The following is a 14,780-nucleotide window of genomic DNA, read 5'->3' as shown; positions in this document are numbered from 1 at the left end:
ATGGAAACCAGGGCCAACACTCGCCACTTCTTTCACATTAAAGCCCAGAACTAATTAGGGATGGGAGGAAGGGCCAGAAAGTCGCCCAATTAGGTCGTAAAAACCCCCGAAATTTTACTTTAGCTGGCGCATGAGGGTGGAAAAATGTCAAGATGACAAGATGTAAGGCAAAGTAAAAAGATCTTTTACGTTTCTATTAAATCTTCGGCAACCATTTTGGACACAGGCCAATTGTCAAAGAAGATCAATCATTTTGATCTCAGGAGTTATCTTAAAGGGGGACAGAACTTTAAAGGAACTTTGTGATAGTTCAATTAATTTGAGTTTCACCCCTGCCAACCCCCACCCCCCCCCACACACACACCCACCGACCCCCCCAAGTAAACATTATTCAGTCATGTTGGAAATGAGCATAACTAGCGTGCGATTGCAGACGAAGATCGCATACTCTGTAACCTTATGCACTTGTATCAGGAAAACCATCCCTTGACCCTCCACTCATTTGAATTGCATTTCTAAACAGTGTGATGGCCGCTGGAGGGCTGCTTGACATTCACCTCCACCACATCGTCATAGAAATTTAAATCCATTATTCAACAGGGAGAGCCTTCAAAATACATCTAATGATTTCTTTAAAGTCCCTCAGAGGGCCGGAGAACTAGAGTGGAGCGCACATCCCCCCCATAGACCCCCGACCTCCACACAGTGGCCTGTGGATGAAGGTATGGTCAGGCTGGAAGAGGTGACTATGACTATATGGAGGTCAAGGGTCAAATATGAGGTTGAATACAAGTCATCCTATGTTCGCAGTTTGACGTGGGCGGAGTATGCTCTCAGTTTGACGAAAACAAAGCATGGACATGAGCATTCAGCGGTGTGCAAGTCATCTGACATAATCGAGTACATTCCTTGCTTGTGTTTGCACTGTTCAGAAAGCATGACACAGCGTTATGCTGCTGCTGCTGCTGCTGCTTGTTGACAACTTAGAGACAATGTCCCGGTCTGTTATCGTTGATCTATATAGGTTCTTGTTTTGCATAAATGGCCAGCAGTCTTGCACATTTCGTAGCAAATGATTACCTTTATAGTCGTATCCAAACTCAAGCAATAGCTAGGCAATGTTTAAATAAAGTAAAAAATGTTGCGATCTCTTCGAACATTAAACATTTGAGCTGTCTCTAGCTGTCTCTATAATGAGATTCCTATCACAATATAAATGATTTATTGATTAAATAACGCCCATAGGGGTGCAGGTGAACTCAGCGTACTGTAGGTATTACCCATTGTGTCTGTTCGGGGCTGGAGAACTCTGGACCCCAATATCCTGGGGTTCTGACCACATTTTATCCAAACACAACGTATTTATCCAGCGGTGCCTCAACCTCCCATGTAAGAAGAACCGTGTTGATCCTCAGAAATACCCCTAAAACACTCCAGACTCCAGACGGACTCGGGAGATAAACACTCCTTCATGATCTGAGTTATTAAACCTGCCAACACCAATGACGTGAAAAGCAGCACAAACACTTTCCAGATCAATGAATATCCTTGTTAATCTTCCCCTCTTGTATAAGAAGATGTACCAAAAAGAAAAACGGAGAAATTGTGGGGTTCAACTGAAACTACCTCTGCCATTATTTATAAAAACAAACACAAACTTCTCCAGTTATCCGATTACCAGAGACGGGTCAGAGCGAATGCCAGAACTTTCTCGAAGGATCGGATCGACATGAACAGTCGAGGTGTGTGTGTGTGTATGTGTGTGTGTTTGTGTGTGTATGTGTTAGTGTGTGTGTGTATTCACCGATCGATCAGCCGCTTAGCTCCGAGATGTGCTAGCGGAATATTGAGGCAGCGTGGGAATGTTATCCGGTCACGTTCCAGGTGAGCCCAGCTTAAGCCGGCAATTATCTCCCCCGGCCGCCCACTGAGAGCACAACGCCACTTTTTCTTAAGCCGGCGAAGAAATCCTTTCAATTAACGCACAACACCGATTTACTGTTTATTCTGCCGTTATAGGTCTTACTGTTTGCATGCAGCATGACTGTTTGCTTCCAGCATGCAGGTTGAAGGACGGCCTGTCAATGACAAAAATCAGAACAAACAAGTCCTCCCCGAGACGTCCGTACACCACATAATGGATCCTCAGAACAAAGGGGAGTCTGCCTGAAGCCCTGACCAGATCTAGGTTAGGTATTTTATGCTTTACTTCACTGCAACACTTCAGAAAAATCAAAACAAATCCTCGTGCCAACATAATCGGCTCTAAAACAAACACACACACACACACACACACACACACACACACACACACACACACACACACACACACACACACACACACACACACACACACACACACACACACACACACACACACACACACACAACCAATTACATTTACTTCCGCGGAGCAGAGTTGAGTGAGAAACACTCAAGCCTTGAGAGAAGACGAATCCACAAGAAGTCAGGTTAGAGTGAAATCCATCACACGCAGACACACACTCCCTCCCCGACACACACACACAAATATTCTTTCTGGGTTCCTCCACAGAGCCCCCTGGGGGGGGGGTCTACATGGAGCATGAGCCAGCTCTGTAAATAGACCACCCTCTTCCCTGACATGCATCTTGCATGCTGACTGCATTCGGCGCCCCTGCGCCGCCGCGCGTCTTATTGTGCCGGCTACAGCGGATTGCAAACTCCCATGGGCGCGCCATTAGTCTGAGATCCATCTCCCTGACACAGTCCCCCCCACACCTCCTCCCCCCGCTCTCCTCCCCATCGGCAGGAGCGGAGAGGGGGGGCCGCGACAGTTAGCGTGAGCATCGGCACGCACGGGCATCATCATCACTAATGATAGAGAGAGAGAGAGAGAGAGAGAGAGAGAGAGACAGCGAGACAGAGAGAAGTGGAGAGACAGCGAGGCAGAGAGAAGTGGAGAGACAGCGAGGAAGAGAGAAGTGGAGAGACAGCGCGGCAGAGAGGGAGGGAGGAAGAGACAGAGACAGAGACAGAGACAGAGAGAGAGAGAGAGAGAGAGAGAGAGAGAGAGAGCGAGAGCGAGAGAGGGAGAGCTACAATGCGTTGCCAAAGATGTGTGCAAGTGTGTCATAAGTAGAACAGAAGTGCGCCAGCCTGTGTGTACGTACACGAGCGAAAGTATGCGAGCAAAAGTATGCGAGCCTGCATATGCGCGTGCATGCGAGCACGCATGCGAGCGCGGCGTCCATGATGAACAGCCTCTCGAACCAAGCGGCAGGAGAGCCTGCGTGTTGAGATGAGATCAATTCATGTCAATGTCTCCGATGCCATGACCACTGCCATGACAACGGCTCCCCTCTCTCCGCCACCACCTGGCATGCCTCGCCGCCAATTTGTCTCCTCGATTCTCCCCCTCGCTCGACGCCGAGGGAGCCCAACGGCGAGGAAGAAGGACCGGGGCGAGAGGAGGGCTGAAGGCGTAACCATGGCAACGGCAGAGCCGGCCCTCGGGTCACATGGAGTTCAGCCCAGGTCAAAAAGACGACAGCGGCAACACAAGCGGTCTCCCGGTTGACATTGGTTTGGATTGGAAGCCGTCGTCCCAGAAATAATCACTGGTTGTCGCTGCTACGGTGTGGGTGCACATGCGTGTGTGTGTGTGTGTGTGAGTGAGTGGGAAGGGAAGAAAAGCAAGCTAATTGGTAAATGGCAAAACATAATTAAAATACAATACCATACAAATTATCATGTCGAATAAGAGAGACATGATCAATAGAAACGTTGCAGCATTTGGACGTTTGTCTAAATACAAATTAAGCGAAATGTCAAGCCACGCTTGAAATGTTAAGTAGATATATGCCACGGAATTCACTGGTGAACATTTTTTCTCAATGTACTCGTCTGCCAATGGTAGATTTCAAAATAAGAGCCTCCTTTGGATGTCTGTGTCATCTGCAATACAAACAAATGATCCAAGAGGCCAGTGGGACGTGGACAGGCTCTAACTGATATTATCAAACAATTCCTCCGTAACAGAGCCAATTGACAGCAGAAGCCACTTACTGTCAGAAAAGTGAGATGATTAAAAGACAAAAGGCCTCTCTTTTCCTCTCACTCAATAGTTCTTGCATGACAACGCCACAGTTCATCTGAAGGCTTCTGATCGCATTTCACACCCGAGCCTGATCCCCCCCCCCCCCTCCCCCCCCCCCCCCCACGCACGGACAAACCAATGCTCAGTCCCATTTCCCTCTTCCAGAAACATCTTTGTGTCATCAATGACACCCCGAAAAAAACTGCTGTCACCATCGGAGGGGAAGCCAACTGACTAGGACCTTATCCAACACAGCCTCCAGCCAGACCCCCCCCCCCTCCCCAACACACACATGGGGGGCCCATACATCCAGTTCAACACGGGGCTCCGAGGGCATTGTTCCCCATCTCTGTGGCTGAAAGGCGTTGCAAGCGACCGGCCTTGTGTTCACTTTGACTGATGGCACAATGGCCCACAATGGCTCCATGACACAGATATAGAGAGGCCGGCCAAACACGGCTCTCTGGCACAAAGCTGGGGGTCTGAAAGAGAGCCCGACGACTATAGAGGTGGTCTAACTAGAAGTTCTCCCAACTATCCAAAAAGAGAAATGGACAGGAAAGAGAGAGAGGGAGCGAGGGAGAGAGGGAGAGAGAGAGAAAGAGAGAGAGAGAGAGAGAGAGAGAGAGAGAGAGTGTGAGAGGGAGAGAGGCCATCCAGGGACAAACGTCATGGTAGGCCTGCCAGGTGAAAACAACAACTCAACTTTGTCACACGACGCCTTCAAAGTGTTTGTCCATACGCGTTAGCAATGGCTGCCCTGATTGAAAGCCGAGAAGACCCTTTTGGGCCAAAAGGAATAAGAGCCCTCTTGAAATCATCGCAAACCGAAGCTTATACAATCATCTGGGGGCATTATAGCGAAAGGCCATTTTAGAAAAGGAGCGTGCACGCACACGCACACACGCACGCACACGCACACACGCACGCACCGAACACACACGCATGCCCGCCCTCTCTTCGTGATTATCCATTACCGTGGCTAATTTGAGCTCTGCGGGGTGTGAACTTGAAATTACAGCGTGGCGATATAATGTGAGTCTGTACTCTCTCGATTCAACTCAATGACCCGAGGAGAGAGGTGAGGATCTGCTGTACAAGGGGAGAGCGAACGCAGGAACAGACGCTACGCTCCATTGCTGGGGAGGATGAACGGCTCAGAGAGGAAAGATCCCGAAATGATGAACATGTGTACAATAACTGGCCAATAACGTGTTTACCTAAAACGGGAGAGGGTGGCCAAGAGCGAAGGAACTCCAATCCACAGCAACAATCTTTCTACCCTGCAGAAGTGTGAGTGTGCGCTGGACACGGCGGTGACCACCGACAAAACCGTTCAGGCATACTGGATCCCCTGCTCGTATTGATCCCAGAATAAAGTATCCCTCAGGGATATCAAAGCGCAGGATTAGGAACCCCCTGCGGCCCACGTCGACCAGACATCAAGGGATACTTTTTCAGTGGGATAAATAAAAGGTTAGAGAACGGAACTCACTCGGTTGTGATAGACGGCTGCAACGTCCAATGGCGTCGTCTGGTCCGAAGCTCCTCCCCACAAACGTCCACTTAGGCGGCCTCAAAAGGGGTGAACCGGCAAAGGCTGGAGGGGGGGGGTGGGGGTTTAAGATGGGAAAATGGGGGTTGGGAGGGGGCAGCCGGGGGTTGTGCAACTTGGGGGGCTGTCAAGGTCAAATACCTCCACCTCTTCAACGGTTTTCCTTCACCACGGTCAGCAGTCTTCCTGCGAGAGAGAAAAAACACAAACAAAACAGAACCATGAGCTCTGTGGTCGTTCTAATCTCTGTCCTGTCGACGTAGCGAACGGGGGCGGGGGCGGCGATCTCAACATGGCCGCCGCCCCTCAACTGGAGGCGGGGGGAGGGGAGACGGAGAGGAGCGTGGCGGCTGTGTGGTGTCCGTGTTGCGGGTAATCTCCTCAGCGTCCTCGCCTGTCATAACACAGCCGTCAGCACCAGCGGAGACGCTCTAAACATCTGTAAACACAGCCAGATGTTCGGGTGCCCAGCCCCCGGGGGGAGTTGAGATGAAGCCAGGGGGAGCGCTGATGTTGACAGACATAAAAACTGGAAAAAATACTTTGGAAATCATTCCTTTGGCAATAGTCTGGGTTGCGGTTTGATCAATAAAAGAAATGAGTTTAAAAGAGAAATCGACATCAAGACCCAGTGACGCATTGGAACGCGTGTCTGTGTATGTGTGTGTGTTGTGTGCGTTTGCTCTTCCCATCATGTGCTGCTTCTAGAGAGGAGTGGAGGTTCGGGTGTGTTTAGATGGATGGTCCAGACCCGCCCGTCTAGCGGTGCCTTCAAACCGGGTGTCAGCAGTTTCCGTAGCCGGAGTAGAATCATGTGCCCATGCTTATTATAAAATACAGCGTCCATTGTCCTGCATTATGCTTTCATAACCGCTTCTCAAGGTCAGAGCGCACCCATCCCAGACTGTCATCTGCTATTCAAACACTTTCTGAGAACAATATTGTTGTGGGTTGTTGTTGATGATTCACCTGGAGCCTCTCATTGGTTCACTGAGCGGGATCCACTATGGGTATCGGCGGGTTTGGGGGTGCTGCTGTGTGGTGTTAAAATGCCACATATAACCAACAACACCATCAATATGGCTCGAAACAGCTTCCTCAGAGGAAAGGAAAAAAAAAATGTGTGCGCTGATGAGACTACAAGATGAATGAACTTCCAGACAATCCATTCCTGCAAGGTCAGCGAACAGCAACCAATCTCCCCCCCCCCCCCCCCCCCCCCCCCCCCACGTCACACACACTCCCCCACCTCACCCCCTACCCTCCCTCCCCCAGTTTTGTCTTTAATGACTGGTGGTGACTAATAACAGATGGGAAATTGATTTTTTTCTTTCTGCTGCCACACACCCACACCCACTGCTAACAGACACACTTCCGGTGCATAGACACACACACACACACACACACACACACACACACACACACACACACACACACACACACACACACACACACACACACACACACACACACACACACACACACATAGACAAACTCAGCGTGCTAGAAGGAGGCCGTTACCAGAGTGGCTTCTCATACCACAGTGAGAGATTCCTCTTATTCGTGTACGAAACCATTTCCTGCTTACAGGAGTCCTCATTACTGAGTCACACACACAACCAGACCAACGCAATTTGGACCCCCCCCCACCTTCCTCCCGCAACACTCCCCCTCTGGGTTCTACAAGCCCTGCTTAACGTCAGCTTCCTGGAAGCTCTGCCTAACCCCTGGCTCAGCCCCCCCCTCCCAAACCACCCCACAACCCCTGCCTCCTTGCCTGTTTACTGGCCCGGAGCGAGCTGCTCAGGCAGGGGGTCGGCTAATCGTTAACACCCCCTGCATGGTGGAGGTCCTTTCCTTTCACGGCAACCTGGTGTCCAACAAGGGGCCGGTCCCTTCGCGCTACGCATCGCAACCAAAGACACCAAGCAATCGACTGCACTGACAAGCTAGTACACCGCGCCGTCGTATCACAACACCACATCTCATTAGCAGAGGTAGAATTTAGAAGAAAACAACAACTTTGGGACACGCAAGGCTGGCTCGTACCGTACGTATCTACCTAAGGGGGGAGTGACCACAGAGGCCCCCCCCCAAAGGCCCCGTCCCTAAACCCCAAAACAACATCAGCTGAGGCTGGCCGGCGTCCCGTGTCCTCCGCAGTAAAAACAACATCACGTCCTGCGACAGATGAGTAACCAGATTAGGAGGCCGCTGGCCAGCAGTTTGGCCCCGTTGGCTACACGCAGATCCAGTAAACCAACGGAGGCACAATGCCTCCGTGTGTCCCGGGGACGCCAGGGCCGGTAGCAGAGAGCAAGGAGTTCCCCTTTCCTCCTCCTTTTTTGCTCTGTTATCTTGCACATGTTTAGTTGGTTGTTCCAAAGCCGGAGCTAGAGATATCGATTCGGGTTTGTGTTGTGACGCTAGGTGCGCTAGGTGTGAGCCGTCGGCGGTACCCAGTAGCTAGGGACTATTAGTTCAGCCGCTCGCAGGACGCCGGGGGGAAATGAAGGATAATGCCCACTCTGATTGTCTCGTCGCCACACAAAGCTATTGTGCTGCGGCTGCTGCGCCGGCTTTAAGTGGTGTCCTATAATTTCTAATCTCATTTGCTGCGAATGGTCCCGCAGAGAGACCTATACTCCCCCCCCCCCCCCCCCCTCCATCCCACCCACCACCTCATCCTGCCGTAATACTTTGGTGCTGAGCCTCATTAACCAAATGAGCTTTCTGGAGCACAACATTCCCATTAACGCAGAGCTCCGTCCCTCATATTCCTCAAACAACCCCTTCCCGCTCCCCCCCCCCCCCCCCCACCTCCAATGCTTTCCCTCCTCAACCTCACACATCCAAATCTAAATGTTCTGTTTATTTGTTGGATATTCACCGGCGAGTGTGAGATTCCTGAGTTTTATTCAAACATTCCCTCTTCGCTTCTTGCCGCCCAGCAGACCTCAAGACTCTAAGGCTAGATCCTTTAAACTGCTCCTCCTCCTGCTCCTCCTCTTACTCTCCCCTCTCCCCATGTACGCCTTACTACCCCTCCTCCTCCTCCTCTTCCTCCCCCCTCTCCCCATGTACGCCTTACTACCCCTCCTCCTCCTCCTCCTCCTCCTCCTCCTCTTCCTCCCCCCTCTCCCCATGCACGCTTTACTACCCCTCCTCCTCCTCCTCCTCCTCCTCCTCCTCCTCCCCCCTCTCCCCATGCACGCTTTACTACTGCTTCTCCTCCTCCTCCTCCTCGGCTGCCCTCCCCAGTCTCTCCCCATGTTTCCTTTACTAGATATTTCCCAGAAGGCCTTGCAGTAGTGCTCGCTGGGTTGTGATCAATGGCCCCCCTCTCTGCCCACAGCCAACCCGAGGGGGGGGGGGGGCGAGGGAGGTGATGAGGGTGGGGGTTTGGGGGGGGGGGGTCTAGGAGTGGAGGTATTAATAATGCAGGGGCCATGCCTGTCATATTCTCTCCATTAGCTCTGGGGAGGGAGCAGCCCCATTGGCTGATTGATTCCTAATTAGATTAATTGCAGCCTTTAAAAAAAAAAAAGGAACAAAACGGAGAAGAGAAGGAGAATGTAATGGACTTGAGGGGCGGGTGGGGGAGGGGGGAGAAGTGCACTTGAGGAGGAGCCTCACAGTCTAAGACTCGGTCATTACCAACCGGCGGCGTTACCGGAGCGTTTCCACTCCACACCACGGGTCAGGGCGTACAAGGTTAATACAGTGAGCCGCTGACCTGCGCATCCGATTGGCTAATGCAGGGAAATCGGTTGGATACGGCTTCTGGAATCGTGTGTTGGGGTCTAGTCTGTGTCGTCCGCCCACCGGTCTCCCGAGGAGGATAACTCAAACACACACACACACACACACACACACACACACACACTCACCATGACCACACACCTGACTGCACCATCTGGGAGAGAGGGAGGACTCACAGCGAGGTTGATTGGTGGTTTTCATTCGACGCTCATTCTCCCCTTCTGTCCCGTCTCAGTGAGGGATGCAGTGTCTGGCTGACCGAGTGGAGACCACCATGGTCCACGGTGACGGGTGTTCAGTCTCTGCTCTACAGCGTCTTCCCACCAAAAGATAAAACCAATAAAGCAAGCTGGAGCTTCCCCGGATACGAACCAGTGAGGGGGGATGGGGGTCTGAGATACGATATGAAAATCTGTGCACATACATTTACATCCAAAATGAAAATTTGCCAGGAGGGGAAGGAGGCTCTCTGTGCTACCTGAGGCTGCCCGACCTTTAAATGTGAGGCTCTTCACGCCGGCGGCGGCGACGCCAGCGGGACCGTCCCGTGACAGCCTGGTAACGAGACGCGCCGTGGAAGTTTGAAATGTTGCGGTGCATCGTTGATAATGCCAATTCCCAAGGGGAGGGGAGGTGTGTGTGTGTACGTGTGTACGTGTGTATGTCTGTCGGTGTGTATGTGTCTGTGTGCGCAAGTGTGTACATTTGTATGTGTGTGTTTGTGTGTATATGTGTGTGTGTGTGCGCGCGCATGTGTATACATTTGTGTTTGTGTGTGTACGTGTGTACGTGTGTATGGTTCTGTCTGCGCGCGCTAGGCCCTGGTGCTACGTGGTACAGCTCCGTTGTTTTACCGGAACATCTGCAGTATAGCATCAACCCTCCGTCCCTCTGGGAGCGAGGGATTCACTGTGTGTGGGGGTCTTATTCCTCAGGGGGAGCGTGCCTTGGGGGGCCGTACCTTACGATAACAGCGCATCAGAGTTTGGGAGTACGGAGGGTCCGGGTTCAATCTCTAATGACCAGTGTCTGTCTATCTGCTCCCTAATTAGCCTGGTGTGGTGTTCACTGTGAGCTGCTCGGGATGCAAATTACTTTTAAATGACTCAATACCAGGAGGTTTAGTGAAACTATCTTGAGTTTCGAGGATGGGAAGAACAAGGATTTGGAGAACGCATATTATGAATCTTGGGAGAAATTAAAAAGACAGCTCATTATGCCGCATTGCGGTGTGTCCGGAGTTCAATCTCTCAGTCTGTGACATAATGATGCCATCGGTACTGGGATTCTCATTGATGGGAGGGATGGTTTCCTCTTACTGTTCCCCTGTCACATGACCCCAACCAGAAAGTAGCCGGTGTTTTGTACACAGGCAAAAAGAAGGTCATTAAGATTTCAGGTGAGAAATGAGCTGAATGCTTAATAACTCTGGAGCCCACAGGAGAGGCAGGGGGGGTGGGGGGGATTCAGAATAAGAAATGTCTGTTATTTTTCGGGGTTTATTCTGCTTTGTCAAATGAATCCGTTACGCTGGTGTTGTTCGTGTCTACTTTAGTCTTCCACTAAAGGCACAAAAAGTCTAAGAAAGTAAACAAATATATTATTTGTCAAACAGCATTCAGATGAATACTATTTTTACCACATTGCTACCAATACCAATTACTGAAATGTATTCCCTTGCATGAAATGGCTCTTTGATTTTTTTTAACCCAAAAAAATATGCATTGCATGTTTTTAAGGCAGGTTTATAAAAACTTAAAATAAATAGTGTTGGAAAAGAGTGTTGTGCTGTAAGCGTAAGAGACTTACATAAAAACAATCAGAACAAATACACACACAGCCAAGAAGGCAGAATGGCATCTCCCTCTTAACAATAATAATTAATGATTTAAAACAGAAATGCATAAAAGCCGACACCCAATCAGTGTTTCTGAAAGGTTGAAACTCCCAGGGTCAGACAGTAGAATTCCTTGCCAGGGTTTGGAAGTCAACCATCTGGACTCGGCCAATCAGCAGTGGCCCAGCGGCACGGCTAACGAGCTAAATCAGCTGGCAGCCTGGAGCTCATAAATGCACCCGCTCCAGCCATCTACCAGTCAGATGTGTATACTCCTCTGAGTGCGTCTGGCTGACTGGCCCCTTCACCCCCTTCCTCTCCTCATCTCCTACACAAACGTAACCACAGCGTCCTCCAGCCAATAGAGGCTGACCTTGACGTTTCCAGCCCCCCCCCCCCCCACACACAACCCCCTGGGGTCACTCTGTATTCTTGCTCCTCTCCCCGTGGTTGACAGCTGGCCTTTGGGCCGAGATGCTCTTCTTGACCTCTGACCTTTCGCCCCAACTCGCTCACAACGGCCTCCCACTCGCTCCCTCCCCCTCCCCCGCACCTCAGGATTTTCCGAACCGATGGATCAGAGCTGAAAGTGCCGACCAGCACTTCTCAGGGTCCGCCAAGGAGCACGCATTTGAGTGGCGGTCTATTGTTTGCGAGAGAATTGCTTTTGAATAAATGGATGCAATCTCCTGCTTAGGAATAGGGTGTGTGTGTGGGGGGGGGGGGGGGGGGGGTTGGACATTAAATGGTTATGGGTTCCTCTGTGCATAATGCTGTTTACAGAGCGAACAGAGGTAATGTTTTCAATTCAGTTGTGGCTGAAAAATAATATTCTACCAGCCATCTCCTTTCCCTTTAAATACTCCCTCATCCCCGAACATCAAAATCCCAATAGATGCAGGGGGGGGGGGGAGGGGGGGGCGCTTAACTTTAATCTGAGCGAGAGCGGTCCCGTACGGCCATTCAATAGTATTCCACCTTTACTTAATATCCTCTCTGTTTCTCCCTCACTCCTCCAACACGCAGCAGTGGACCAGTAAATCTTAACACATGCATCTGCAAACCCACAGAGGTGGGCCGGGCTTATCAGAGAGAGAGACACCACCGGGGACCCAGAATGCAATGGGCCAGGCGGTGTGCTCATAAATCAGCGTGAGAGGGGCTGCGTGCCACATGCGCTCTGCTTTCCAATCTGCCAGGTGCTGTCGCTTTATTAAAGAGAATATTACACACAGAAGGCAGCCCACTGATAACCCTCCCACGATGCAGACATTTAAAGATTCCCCACTGACACACACACACACACACACACACACACAATATATAGTCTTTCCTCGTGGGCACAAGCACATATTTGAGGTCTGCTTATACGTGTGTGTGTGTGTGTGTGTGTGTGTGTGTGTGTGTGTGTGTGTGTGTGTGTGTGTGTGTGTGTGTGTGTGTGTGTGTGTGGGGAGACAGCAGACTGACAGCGCTTTCTTGTGGCGTTCCTCGATGACAATGAGACGCTGTCTGCCTCCCACGGTGACTGGAGCGCCGCTGTGTGGATGTGTCAGAGCCCATTCATGTCCCACACGCCTTTTCCACATGCTTTGTTTTACAACAACACGCATGGGGGGGAGCGAGGGATGTGCGTGCGTTTTTGAGCGTGTGTTTGTGTCCGTGTGTGTCTTTTATTGCATGTGTGTGTCTTTTATTTTATGTGTGTGCCTTTTATTGTATGTTTGTGTGTGTGTGTGTGTGTGTGTGTGTGTGTGTGTGTGTGTGTGTGTGTGTGTGTGTGTGTGTGTGTGTGTGTGTGTGTGTGTGTCTGTGTGTGTGCCTCTGTGTCTTTCAGTATGTGTGTTCATATGAACATTTGTGTGTGCGTGTTTGCTTTCGAATGTGTGTGTCGATAAACATGTGTGTGTCTATGTCTGAGACCATGTGTGTGTCTGTTTGTGTGCACACATGTGTGGCGTGTGTACATATGTGTGTTGATAATTGTGAGTGTGTTCTTTTAAACGTGTGTGTGTGTGTCAATGAACATGCATGTGTCTATGTGTCCGTGTATATGAGCATGTGTGTGTCTATGACAGTGTGCATGTGTGTATGTGTGTGTGAGCTGGTGTGCACATGCGTGTATGTGTTTGTGTGGGAGATCTACCCGTCCGTTCCCTACCTTCTGTGGGGAATGTGTTGCATGTCACTTTGAGCACTAAATTGCGTGCGAACAACCTGTCTGTCCGAGATAGCCATCAGCCAAAGATGCCATTTGATGACCCTGCGCTCTCTAAAGGTCACAGGAGGCCATCACTGTCACTTAGCAACCACTGGAGTGCAGATGTACAAGGCAGTTTAAATAGTGTTGTTTTGGGATTCTGCCAAAATGTAATTAAAAATCAAAAGTATTTTGTTCCTTTGGTATATTTATTCCTTCCTACTTATCTCTTGCTGTCCCACTTCACTAGTCCTGCAATATACTGTGACTAAGGTTAAATGCTTAAAGCGGCAATCAGCAATTTTTGCTTGCCCCACTTTGTTTTGATTTAATTGTGTTTTGATTGAGTCTCATGGTTCCCATCGGCTCTATAGCAATGGCCAGTCGTCAAACAAATGCATGGGACCCATGAGATTCAACCAAAACACAATTTAATCAAAACAAAGTGGGGCATTCAATGATCGCTGATTGGTGCTTTGAGAAAAGTTTAACAGTTAAAATGCCAACCAACACCTTGAAAGTTTAGTTATTTGGCATTAAAATGCGGTCGATATTTCTTGTGGTAAGAAGTTCCTTTTGGAAAACATTTAGGTTCTGGAATGGATGGCTATCATTCTTATCTCCAGACTACGGCGAGCCATCTTGAGAACCAAAGCAGCTGAAAACTATTAACATTGTAATCTGTCTGCAGATTATAATCTCAGTAATGTGATAGATGCTCCCTTTTATTCCCCCTTAAAATATTTGAAGTTTTTTCGGGTGGCAAAGAAGTTAACAATAAAGTCAAATTCTGGAAACATCATTTTAGGAATGATCTATATTCTCTAACATCATATTCACAAATGAGGCACACAAACACCAGCCGACTTTGACCACACACTCAGCGACGTGACCTCCACCAGTGGAGATGGCCCTCCCCCACCCACACAGAGGTATCGACACCAACCCAGCAATATGTCGATACCAGCGAGCTTCCCCCCCAGTGGAGGGGGGACTGCGATGATGTCATCACCATCAGCCATCCCATTGGCTTGCGCACGTCTGCCAATCAGCCTCTGAATCCAACCCGACAGGTAAATCCTGGATTACAGGTCAGACATGTCGTTTCCTGCCGACATGTCAACCTGTGTGTGTGTGTGTGTGTGTGTGTGTGTGTGTGTGTGTGTGTGTGTGTGTGTGTGTGTGTGTGTGTGTGTGTGTGTGTGCGTGCCGCCATCTTGGTTGGAACACAGAGCGAAGCCTCAACCCCCCCCCCCCCCCCCCCCCCCCCCCCCCCGGACCCTCATCCGGAATCCATCAATGAGGCGGCGTGGCCCGGCATAGACGGGAGGATAATGAGCAGCCGTTG

General features: G+C 50.2%; 1 protein-coding gene across 3 annotated transcripts in view; it reads right to left on the bottom strand.

Annotated features, from left to right (window-relative positions):
- The window catches only part of sema6e (sema domain, transmembrane domain (TM), and cytoplasmic domain, (semaphorin) 6E), a 123,979-nt gene that overhangs the window by 67,290 nt on the left and 41,909 nt on the right, over window positions 1-14,780 (bottom strand). For 2 of the 3 annotated variants that reach the window (XM_056603028.1, XM_056603030.1), the window contains exons 3-4: window positions 5,775-5,819; window positions 5,574-5,678 (exon numbers count right to left, since the gene is read on the bottom strand). The gene's annotated coding sequence lies outside the window, so the exon portion shown is untranslated. Of the gene's footprint in view, window positions 1-5,573; window positions 5,679-5,774; window positions 5,820-9,571; window positions 9,968-14,780 lie in introns of those variants that run through there. The other variant, XM_056603029.1, reaches the window with a different exon arrangement.

Source organism: Gadus chalcogrammus, chromosome 11 (genome assembly GCF_026213295.1).
Source record: "Gadus chalcogrammus isolate NIFS_2021 chromosome 11, NIFS_Gcha_1.0, whole genome shotgun sequence".
In the NCBI taxonomy this organism is placed as follows: Eukaryota; Metazoa; Chordata; class Actinopteri; order Gadiformes; family Gadidae; genus Gadus; species Gadus chalcogrammus.
The sequence above is the reverse complement of the archived record's forward strand: the minus strand, read 5'-3'. Positions and strand labels throughout refer to the sequence as shown.